The 12,758-nt window shown below is 37.5% G+C and overlaps 1 pseudogene; it reads right to left on the bottom strand.

The window, feature by feature from the left end:
* Nucleotides 1-324: 324 nt before the first annotated feature.
* LOC136174700 (olfactory receptor 4C46-like) lies at nucleotides 325-1,254 on the bottom strand (annotated as a pseudogene).
* Between the last annotated feature and the right edge of the window lie 11,504 nt (nucleotides 1,255-12,758).

Raw genomic sequence — 12,758 nt, 5'->3', positions numbered from 1 at the left:
GTTGTTAGAGAGATTACTGGTAAATACTAATCTACTTAGTACTTATTTCATTTTATTAGATGAAAAATCTATGAATCCACATTCAAGGTTGAAACTAGTAAAAATAAACCTCAATTTGGTAGGATTTTCTAAAGATGGAAAGAGTGGTTTTGATACATGTTTTTCTCTTTTTCTGGGAACTTATTTCTGCTCCCCTCAGTGCAGAATGTATAATTTGCAGTGAATAATTTACTTCTTTATTCTTTACATACTCCTTGTTGAGATCATCCAAAATACACTTTGACCTTTGTATCAGATGAGTTAATGTTTGGCTCTAAAGCACATTTATAAGACACCTGAAGTAACTTTCCTACTACACAATTTCCTCATGGCATTTTCCATCTGGGCATTTCTCAAGGTATAGATTAAGGGATTTAACATGAGAGTTATCACAGTATAAAATACAGCAACTGCTTTATCAATAGGCAAGGTAGCTGCAGGCCTCATGTACACAAATATGCAGGGCACAAAGTATAAAATGACCACTGTGATGTGGGAGATGCAGGTGGAGAGGGCTTTTCGTCTTGCTTCCAAGCTGTAGGCCCTTAGGGAACGCAAGATGACCACTTAGGAGACCAGCAGGAGAAGGAAGTTTAACAGACAGATGAAGCCACTGTTGGCAGCAATGAAGAGTCCAAGAGTGTGGGTATCAGTGCAGGCAAGACTGAGCAAAGGGTTTAGGTCACACATAAAGTGGTCTACGACGTTGGGGCCACAGAAGGGTAAGCGGAAGATGAACAGGATCTGTATGAATCCATGAAGAAAGCCTCCCACCCATGACACTCCCACTAGCAGCCCACACACCTGCCAGTTCATGATGCTTGTATAGTGCAAGGGCTTGCAGATGGCCACATAGCGGTCATAGGCCATCACAGTGAGCAAGATGACTTCAGCACCTCCAAAGAAATGTTCCCCAAAGATTTGGGTCATACATCCATTAAATAAGATGGTTTTCTTCTCATGGAGTGAATCTACAATCATCTTAGGGGCACACACAGATGAGTAGCAGGCATCAATAAAGGAGAGATAGGCCAGGAAAAAGTACATGGGGGACCCCAAAGATGGGCTTGCAGTGATGGTGACCATGATAAGCACATTTCCTACCACAGTGGTGATGTAGATGACAAAGAACACAGCAAATACAATTTTCTGCATCTTTGGATTCTCTGTGAGCCCCAGTAGAACAAACTCTGTCACATTGTTCCTGTTCTCCATGTGTTTCATGAAATGGTTCATTCCTGACCCAAAAGTGAGAGAGTTAATTCTTAGGTAGGTTGATAAGGAGTCTGGGGCCCTCAAAGAGAAAGGGTCCAAGGCCCTGGAGGAGGAGAAAGATATAAACATCTTTTTCTACATTGCTTTGTCTTAGTCACATAAAATGTTCTTTCTTAAACTGAGCTTTAGTGACAATAATCTTTAAAATTAACTTTCTTTAAGCCCATGTTTTTTTTTCTTAAACTGAGTTTTCATGACAATAACTTTTAAAATGAACTTCCTTTAAGCCCAGAACTAATGATTACACAACAAGACAACTCGTCTTGCTCAAGGGTTGGTTTTTCATTAAGCTCCCTACTAATGATTATGTAACAACAATGGATCTTCCCAAGGACATGTTTCTCCTTAAGGGAACCTTCTGACTAGTCTTGTGAAGACCTATGTTGTGGGAGTGGGTCTGGTAAGACCTTTCTATTGTCAGGTCTAATCTTTTGAATTTAAGATGTATGTTTTGGGAGTGGGTCTGGTAAAAGTATATAAGGCCTTGATAAGACTTGCTAAGAGGCCCTCTCAGTCCCCCTTCTGATGTCTATGTTAGAAGCTTTTCTCTGTCCTTTTCATTGTAATAAAACTTCTGCCACACAAAGGCTCTGAGTGATCAAGCCTGGTCCCTGATTCTGAAGCTAAATGCTCTTCTTTGGAGATCACAAATCCATCATTCACTGTCCAAAGCTATCAAAAGAAAACATAATTTTAATTTATGCATTCTTAAGCTTATTATACTTCTTCATTCTAATAAGTAATAAATACCCAGACTTTACTGAGTGTGAATTCTTTCTTGTTTTTTTTTTTTTTTTTTTAATGAAGAAAAGATTCTGAGTTCTTAAGATTTTTCCAATTACCTCCTAGGAGAAAAGTGTTTTAATAATGTAGATGTGAGGAACTTCTGTAAACCCATGGGCAGAGACTTTAATCATCTGAAATGGTTCAGAGTCTAACTTGAAGTCATGTATTTCCCAGATAATGGCAATTAAGTGTGAAAAGAGGTAAAGTATGGATGTAAAGCTTAGGAATTTTCCATTTACTCTCTAAGAAATGGGGGACCATGGAAGGTCATTGAAAATATGAGTGGAAGGATGAAAGAAATCTGATGAAGAGAGAATCTTGGATGTTATTCTACTAAAGATTTTGTGTGTCTTGGATGAAGTTGGCAGGGTTTCAGTGAACGGGTGGAAGATGGAGATAGAAACCACAGTAGCAAAGTACTTAGAATAGCTGAAACAGGAGTAACACTGCAATGTGCATCTGCTAAGTTGCTTCAGTCCTGTCCACCTCTTTGCGGCCCCATGGACTCTAGCCCACCAGGCTCCTTCCTCCATGGGATTCTCCAGGCAAGAACACTGGAGTAGGTTGCCATGCCCTCCTCCAGGGTTCTTCCCAACAGGTTGCTCTTGTTGTTTAGTTGCTAAGTCACGTCCGACTCTTTCGTGACCCCCATGGACGATAGCCGCTCCACACTCCTCTGTTCATGGGATTTTTCAAGCAAAAATACTGGAGCAGGTTTCTATTTCCTTCTCCATGGGGATCTTCCTGACCTAGGGATCGAACCCATGTCTCCTGCATTGGCAAGTGGATTCTTTACCACTGAGTCACCAGGAAAGCCCAAAGAATGGGTACAAGAGCTAATTAAAAGTATTCATAATGTATGTTGACTAAGCCTAATTACTTTGCAATAGGTATAGCATGTACATTCCAATGATTTTTTGCTATGTTCATGGTATACTATCACATGCTTTCTTTTCCCAGCAATAACAATTTGCATGGTTGGTATTGTATCATTCGTTTTGCACATGAGGAAACAATCTCATAGACTAATGTTAATAGTTTAATAAAAGTGTTAATATTAACTAAAACTGCACACTGAGGGTGCTCTAAGTGTTATGCAGACATTTGGTTTTAATCCTTGATACAAACTTATAAGATGGTTACTATCATCATTTTTATGCTTATTTTAAACATTAGGAAATAGAAGCATAGAGAAGTTAAGGATTCTGTTCAAGGCCAAGCAGCTAAAAATTTAGGCAAAGCTAAGATTAGTTCAGATTATGCATCTTTATTTTTTGCTCCAAATCGTAATCCATGCTGTATACTGTCATGTTATAATAAACAATGGAGAACTAGTAACCTCCTTTTGAAATGGCCATAATTATTATACTTTTGATTACTTTAATTCTACTTGAGAAGCAAATTTATACTGATAAATTTCATCTACTCACACACACATACGCACACTCACACACACATTGATATCTCTGAACTCCCAAGTAGTAAGGAAACTGTGGTACTGAATTCATTGAATAGCCCTTTCATCTTGACTTCTTCCTCAGACCTAACTCTCCCTTCTCTGATACCACTTCAAAGAATAGGACCCCAGATTTTTCTGCAAAATGTTGAGAAAGTCTATGCTGCTGGTTAAATGGTTTGGTTTGAGAATCAGAAAAGACCCAGTTTGAATCCTGGTTCTTCCAACTGCAAATTCTTTTATCTGAAGTACACTTCTTTGGCACCTTACATTCTTGTTTTATCAGCTATAAAGTTAGAATAATAATATCCACTTCATAGATAAATAGTCGAGTGATTATGTATGAACACACCCACCTGCCGTGGACACAGAAAGAACTTTTAGTTACTTCTGTGACTGCGTATACAGCTGTGGGATAGGGAGAATTAACATTTGGAGCAGTAATACAGAGAACTGTTTAACCATGCTTAAAGCTCCACAAGAACTACTACTAATTTTACTCTCAAAGAAACAATAGAGGCTGTTATTATCCATAGTGGGTTTCCCCAGAAAGGGTCTCCATATTTGTACTTGATGAGACTACTGGTGATTTATGCTACTGATATTTGTAATTTTCTGTTTCATGTATGTGAAGTATAGTTAAATTTTGTTTTTATCCTCATTATTAGTCCTGATCATTAAAGAAGATATTTCATGGCCAAGCATGGTGCCTGCTGTCACAGAGCTGGGTTCCTCAATTTGCTTAACCTCTTCAAGTCTCAAAATTTTGAAGTGTCAAATTAAGTTAATATTTATGAATATCTTTTGAAAAATTGAAATGCGGATAAAATAATCTTTTACTATATTTGAAAAGGGTTGAAAAATAATGAGTTATACATATGAAGTAACAAATTAAAATGAGCATTAGCATTATTGAAAAACTTACCTTAGCTTTTCACATGATTTTAGTGATGTTTGAATGTGTTCAGGAGCAGTTCCATGTTCAAACTAACTTACAGCAAGTAACTTTCAGTATAAAAGGTGCAACACCTGAGAAGAGCTTGTTAACTCTGAAATGAACAGTTGTTAAGAAATTTTATACACTGAATATATATAAGTTCTTAGTATATCAATTATATCTCATAAAACCTGCTTTAAAAGATAAAAGGTTCTTAGAAGTCTAAATCTTTCCATCTAGCTTCTAAAGCCTCAAGTGGTCTTCACAGAAAACTTGCTTTCTGATTTTGAATTGAGAATGGGTTCATTGGAAATACTATGGAGAACTGATTTTGAATAAATGTCAGTGGTTCTGCAGCACAAGAAACAGAGTGTGGAGGAAGCATATTCAAATGGTTCATTCTGCCCATGATGAATCTTGTTCTAGAAAGGTGAACAGCAACACAAATCACTTCCACCTTGCTCTTGTATACTCATAGATATACAAAGAGGCTTTGATAAGGTCCAGGGACCATGTCTTATAGCTGCTGCTTTCTCTCCTAGGAATTAATTATCTCATTTGATGGAAAGGCTCTGTTTAGAAGCAAGTATTCTGGAATGACAGTGTGGAGAAACACTCACTGTGAAGTGGGGAATAGTTTTTCCTTCACATGTGCATGGGAGTTCAGTTGTGTTTGACTGTGATCCCATGAAGTCTGCCATGCTTGTCTGTCTACGGAATTTTCCAGATGAGATTACATGAGTGGGTTGCCATTTCCTTCTCCAGGGGGTCTTCCTGATCCAGGGATCAAACCCACGTCTCTCGTGTCTCCTGCATCCGCAGGCGGGTTCTTTATGAGCTGAGCCAGTGGAGAAGCTCGGTATTCCCTTCACCTGGAAACTAAATCTGTGAGAGCCACTCTTTTCTATCAGCACCTGGATTGTTAAGAAAACTGCATGTCTTGTCAATAGCAAAGTGGCATAATTCCTGTGTGTGACATGGAATGTAGAATCCCCGTTGACTCCTGTCATAGGAGAATTTGTATTTTCTTATCAATTATTAAAACTTTTTTGGAAACCATTATTGATTGCTTGAGAGCTAGATCACTGAAGACACACAATTAATGGCAGCCTTTTGAAAGATCTTGAGTCTAAAAGCTGTTTTTCTTTCTCCCTTCCACCTCCTTCTCCAGATTTACTGATGTATCACGACAAATAAAATTTTGTTTTTAAGGTGTATAACAGCATTTAGATATAAGTATATGTTGTGAAATAGTCACCACAATCAAGCTATTAACATATTTATCAATCATGTGGTGACAACACGATCCATCCTCTTAGCAAATTCTGAGTGTGCAATGCAGTATTGTTAACTATAATCACATCTCTGTGTAGCATACTTCCAGAAATTATTCATCCTTACATAAGTGAAATTTGTTTTCCCTTTTTCTGTCTCTGCTCATTTCTCCCTCCCTGGCATTCTACTTTTTGCATCTATAGGTTTGACTATTCAAGATTTCATATATAAGTAATGGAGCTTCCCAGATGGAGTTAGTGATAAAGAACCCACCTGCCAATGCAGGTGACGTGAGAGACAGGGGTTTGATCCCTGGGTAGGGAAGATGCCCTGAAGGAAGTCATGAAAACCCACTCCAGGATTCTTGCTTGGAGAATCCCATGGACAGAGGAGCCTGGCAGGCTACATTCCATAAGGTTGCAAAGAGCTGGACACAACTGAAGCGACAGCAGTCACACACACACATAAGTAATATCATGTAGCATTTCTCTTGTCTATATGGCTTACTGTACTTACTGTAATGTTCTCCAGATTCATTTCATGCTGTTGCAAATGAAGTTTCCTTTTAAGGAAAAAACTATATAATATTCTACTATATATATGTGCTTCGTATCCTGGAGAAGGAAATGGCAACCCACTCCAGTATTCTTGCCTGAGAAATCCCATGGACAGAAGAGCCAAGTGGGCTACAGTCCATGAGGTCACAAAAGGGCTGACACGACATAGCGATTAAACACACACATCCGCCACATGATCTACCCATATATCTGACATATGTATTATTTCCGTGTTCCAGTTATTGTGTATGATCATGAGTCCAGATATCTCTTCAGCGTAATTGATTTTAATTCCTTTGTGTATATACCCAGAAGTGAGAGTGCTGAGTCAGAAGTAGTTCTAGTTTTAATTTTTGGAAAAATCTCCATTCTATGTTCTATAATTGCTTTGTCAGTTTACAAGGGTTTCCTTTTTTTCACATCTTTACCAACACTTGTTATTTTTGTGTTTTTTGTAATTACCAGATAACTGTGACAACTCACTGCTGTTTTGATTTGCACTTTCCTGATGACTAGTGACATTTAACACTTTTTCATTTACCTATTGGCCATGGTAAGTATTCTTTTGAGAAATTTCCTATGCCCATTTTAAAATTAGGTTAATTGTTTTTTCACTATTGATTTATGCAAGTTCCTTACATATACGGGATATTAGCCCAGTATCAGACATGTGGCTGTGGCTGCAAATATTTTCTCAATTCACTGGTTGCCTTTTTATTCCAGATTGCTTCCTTTGCTGTGCAGGGTTTTTTTTTTTTTTTTTTTTTTTTTTTTTTTTTTTTTTTTTTTTTAAATGCAGCCCCACTTTTCTGCTTTTACTTTTGGTGTCATATTTAAGAAATCGTTACCTAGACCAATGTCAAGATTTTCTGAGTTGTCTTCAAGTACTTTTTGTTTGCTTATTTCCTGTCTCGTATTTAAGTCTAATCCATCTTGAGTTTTATTTTTTGTATACTCTGAGATAAGGATCTGATTTTCTTCTTCTGCATGTGGTGATCCAGAGTACACAAGCCATTACTGAAGGAACCATTCTTTTTCTGGGCACCCTTGTGAAAGTTCAGTTGCCTATGTATGTGGATGGCTTGTTCCTGATTTAGAAACCAGGATTGGGTGGTCTACAGTTCTATTCTTCTTGCTCAAGGTAACTTGGGATATATGTATTTGTGATCTGTATGAGTTTTTGTGCAAATGCTGTTGTTCACTTCTCGGAGGGCTAAGTAGCCACAAAACCCAGAAGGCTCCATCTTACAGTACTTTTCTTTCTTTGTATGTATGCGTTTGTCAGTGTGAAATATTAGCAGTAAAAATGAGAACATAAATCTAAACACAAGAGAGTTCCAATTGTTCTACATTCTTTTCATTTGAAGTTATTTTCCTTTGGATCTTGGTATTTTATTGTGGTTTTAATTTCTTGCTTCTCTGTTGCTAATTTTGTAGAGCACTGTTTTTCATGCTCTTATTTACCATTTATATGTTTTCTTTTGTGATATTGCTGTTCATGTCCTTTGCACATTTAAAAATAGTTTTAAAATTATATAATACACATATAAAATGTATACATATATATATCAGTTCAGTTCAGTTGTTCACTCGTGTCCAACTTTTTGCGACACTATAAACCGCAGCATGCCGGGTCTCCCTAACATCACCAGCTCCCAGAGTCCACCCAAACCCATGTCCATTGAGTCACTGATGCCATCCAACCATCTCATCCTCTGTCATTCCCTTCTCCTCCGGCCCTCAACCTTTCCCAGGATCGGGGTCTTTTCTAATGAGTCAGCTCTTCGCATCAGGTGGCCAAGGTATTGGAGTTTGAGTTTCAATATCAGTCCTTCCAATGAACACCCAGGACTGATCTTTAGGATGGACTGGTTGGATCTCATTGCAGTCCAAGGGACTCTCAAGAGTCTTCTCCAACACCACAGTTCAAAAGCATCAATTCTTCAGTGCTCAACTTTCTTTATAGTCCAATTCTCACATCCGTACCTGACCACTGGAAAAACCATAGCCTTGACTAGATGGACCTTTGTGGACAAAGTAATGTCTCTGCTTTTTAATATGCTGTCTAGGTTGATCATAACTTTCCTTCCAAGGGTTAAGCATCTTTTAATTTCATGGCTGTAATCACCATCTACAGTGATTTTGGAGCCCAGAAAAATAAAGTCAGCCACTGTTTCCCCATCTATTTGCCATGAAGTGACGGGACCAGATGTCATGATCTTAGTTTTCTGAATGTTGAGCTTTAAGCCAACTTTTTCACTCTCTGCTTTCACTTTCATCAAGAGGCTCTTTAGTTCTTCTTCACTTTCTGCCATAAAGGTGGTTTCATCTCCATATCGGAGGTTATTGATATTTCTCCCAGCAATCTTGATTTCAGCTTGTGCTTCATCCAGCCCAGCGTTTCTCATGATGTACTCTGCATATAAGTTAAATAAGCAGGGTAACAATATACAGCCTTGAGGTACTCCTTTTCCTATTTGGAACCAGTCTGTTGTTCCATGTCCAGTTCTAACTGTTGCTTCCTGACCTGCATACAGGTTTCTCAAGAGTCAAGTCAGTTGGTCTGGTATTCCCATCTCCTTCAGAATTTTCCACAGGTAATTGTGATCCACACAGTCGAAGGCTTTGGCATAGTCATAAAAGCAGAAATAGATGTTTTTCTGGAACTCTCTTGCCTTTTCGATGATCCAGCAGATGTTGGCAATTTGATCTCTGGTTCCTCTGCCTTTTCTAAAACCACCTTGAACGTCTGGAAGTTCATGGTTCACGTATTGCTGAAGCCTGGCTTGGAGAATTTTGAGCATTACTTTACTAGCGTGTGAGATGAGTGCAATTGTGCGGTAGTCTGAGCATTCTTTGGCCTTGTCTTTCTTTGGGATTGGAATGAAAACTGACATTTTCCAGTGCTGTGGCCACTGCTGAGTTTTCCAAATTTGCTGGCATATTGAGTGCAGCACTTTCACAGCATCATCTTTTAGGATTTGAAATAGCTCAACTGGAATTCCATCACCTCCAAGCTTTGTTTGTAGTGATGCTTCCTAAGGCCCACTTGAATTCACATTCCAGGATGTCTGACTCTGGGTGAGTGATCACACCATTGTGATGATCTGGGTCGTGAAGATCTTTTTTATGCAGTTCTTCTGTGTATTCTTGCCACCTCTTCTTAATATCTTCTTCTGTTAGGTCCATACCATTTCTGTCCTTTATTGTGCCCATCTTTGCAAGAAATGTTCCCTTGGTATTTCTAATTTTCTTGAAGAGATCTCTAGGCTTTCCCTTTCTATTGTTTTCCTCTATCTCTTTGCCTTCATAAGAAGTATTCATGTACAGTTGGAATGATTTGTTCCTTGAAAGCTTCATAAAATGACCTGTAAAACCAAACCAAACCACCTATCCATCCTTTTCAGTGTTTCCGTGTTCTTCCCCAGAGTAGTCATAAGTCTGTTTCTTAAGATTATTCAAGTATTTTTACAAAAAAGGCATATTTATCTATGTTTATGTGTACAAATGTCTGCAATAAATATTTACATTTTATTATTGAACACAGTGAGGATCTTTCCATAACAGTCTATATATATCTCATTCTCAGTTATTCTTATAATATGTGATTTTCCCTTATAAGATTCCTGAATTAGTGTATCCAGTACTTTTCATGTCATTTCCAATCTTTCCCTGTGATGTGTAATTCTGCAATAAATATGTAACTTCTTGATTATGTGCTCTTAGAAATGTTAGTTTCCAGAAGTAGAGATTTTGGGTCACAGGGAATATATGTTTAAAATGTTGATATTCACAGTTATTTTCAAAATGATTCATGAGGTTATACCTACACTTCTGCCCACAGTCTGAGGATATCCTGTTTACCTTCTTAACAACCAGTGATCAGTTTTTGGGGATGTGACAATATTGTTCATTCATTAAAGAATTTATAATTCGTTTGTGTACTTTAATTGAAATTCTTTAAATATAATTGACTTAAGCATCTTTTCACATGTTTAAGTTGTATATATTTATCTTTAAATTGTCTATTAATATTTTTGGTTATTTTCTTTGTCATACTTCTATGAGCAATTATATACTAAGGAAAGAATCTTTTGAAAAAATCGTTATGTATGTACTTAATTTTCTGGCTTGTTATTTGATTTTGAATTTGTTTTGCTATGTAGATAATTTTGGTTATATACTTGGTCAGATTTATGAATACATTATGTGTTTTTTGTTTCATCATTAAAAGTTTTGCTCATTTCTGCCTAAATATAATATTATTCCTTATTTTTTAGACATTAATGTTTTAGCACTTTTGTGGTTTTGTATTTTATATGAAATGTTTTATCCATCAGATATTTATTTTGATTATAAGGAGTTAAATAAGAATTGTATGTTATTGTTTTCTAAATGAACATTTTTAGTAGTTGCATAATTATCTTTCACCACTGATTTGAAATCCTAACTATACTGTGTTCTAAAGTTCCACATCTATGCGGATGCAATTCTGGACTTTATTTTGTTCCACTGATTTTTTTCAGTCATGAACTATTTAATGTATGATACAACAATTCATCTATAGAACATTTGGAAATCCAATAAGCCCAGAACTCCTTCATTACTCTTCTTTTTCAGAATTATGTCTGTTCCTGCATATGTATGTTGTCAAATTAAATTTATAATAAAGGGCCAGTCACAGAAATTCTGTGTCAATTTTTGACATAAAGAATAGTTTAGGAAGGGTTCATATCTTTAGAGATTTGAGAATGCCTGTCCATGAAGAGAGTAGGTGTTTTCATTGTCTTTTTCATCCTCCTTGTTAGAGCTTTACATATTCTGTGTTTTTTAATCCCTTATAGATAGCTGCTGTTCTTACTCCCTGATCTCTTAAATGTCAGCTGACATTATTGCCGCAAGAAAAACCATCTCTTTTAGGAAATCCATGACTTAAAACTTTGCTGGCCATCAATTGATGTGGCTGAGATCATTCTACTGATGGGTCTGGCCTATGACTACTATGCATCCATCACCATCTAAGTTTACATAGGTGTGGCCATATCTGGGAGTTACCTCGATTAAAAGATTTATTCATGCAACGCTGCGGATCTTTACAGTCTGGCTGCCGTTTTTTGGCCCCAGTGACATAGAATTCATGTGTATCATGAACTCTGTCGAAAGCTGTTTACCTGAATACGTATACACGTTATTGCTGCCAACGGAGAGTGTGTCTGCCTGTTAAACTGAACGCCTTTTGATGCCCCCTGTGCTGTGGTCCTTCACACTTTGAAATCTCACGGCTTGAATGGCAGGTGCAAAGCCCTCTGCATCTGAGTCTCGCGCATCTCTCTGGTTATTTTATTCTCCGTGCCCTGCATATCTGCATATCTGCCTCAGACTATGACCTTTTCTATCAATGAAGCCATGCCTATATTTTATGCTAACTCTTACCTTATATTCTTTATCCTACATCCTCAGAAATGCAGAGGTAAAAACTGCTGTGAAGAAGTCCCAAGTCAAAAGATGCCTTCAGAGGGGAAGTAATGAAAACAGCATAAAATAATTTTAACTTTTTATCCTGTAAGTGTTAGGGCTATTTTGTGTTGTTTTCACAATTTCCCCTCTGAAGTCATCGTTTGAGTCAGAACTTCCTCACAGAATTGTTTACCTTTGCATTTCTGAGGGTGCAGAATAAAGAGTTGGGTTTCCCTGGTGATCTAGTGGCTAGGACTTGCGCTCCCAATGCAGGGTGCCAGGGTCAATTCCTGGTCAGGAAGCTGAATCCCACATACAGCAACTAAGAGTTCCCACACTGCAACTAAATAAAGACCCCACATGCCACAACTAACACCTGGTGCAGTCAAATAAATAAATATATTTTTTAACTTTTTATTTTATATTGGAGTATAGCTGATCAGTGATGTTGGACAGCAAAGGGACTCAGCCATGCATACACATGCATCCATTCTCCCCCAAACTTCCCTCCCATCCAGGGTGCCACGTAACACTGAGCAGAGATCCCCGTGCTCTACAGTAAAATAAGTGAACTCTATATTTACAGAAATGGTGAAGAATTAATTTCTATTTTTAGGACCAAGGGAACACTGTTTGTCAGAGGTATACTGATGTTGACATTCGGAAATCTGAAGAGAGGCCCTAATAGGAACTCATCATTACAAAAATATTCATTTTAGATATATTTATCACCCATTTCTTGGTCACATGTTGGAGTACTGTCAGAACCAGTTTGGTTTCTTGTTAAAATGCAATTGTTCACTGCCCATGAAATTTCAAAACAAAAGAAAGCATTTGGGGAAAATAGGAATCCTAGAGTATTTATTTTCCAGTTTCTCTTTCCACAACTTTCTAATATGCTGGCTCATCTTTTCTGATTCTCTATTTTTTTCTATACCTTCCTGAAAAAGAAAAAAGTTTGCCATCTATTATTACT

This window comes from Muntiacus reevesi, chromosome 9 (assembly GCF_963930625.1).
Source record: "Muntiacus reevesi chromosome 9, mMunRee1.1, whole genome shotgun sequence".
NCBI lineage: Eukaryota > Metazoa > Chordata > Mammalia > Artiodactyla > Cervidae > Muntiacus > Muntiacus reevesi.
The sequence above is the reverse complement of the archived record's forward strand: the minus strand, read 5'-3'. Positions and strand labels throughout refer to the sequence as shown.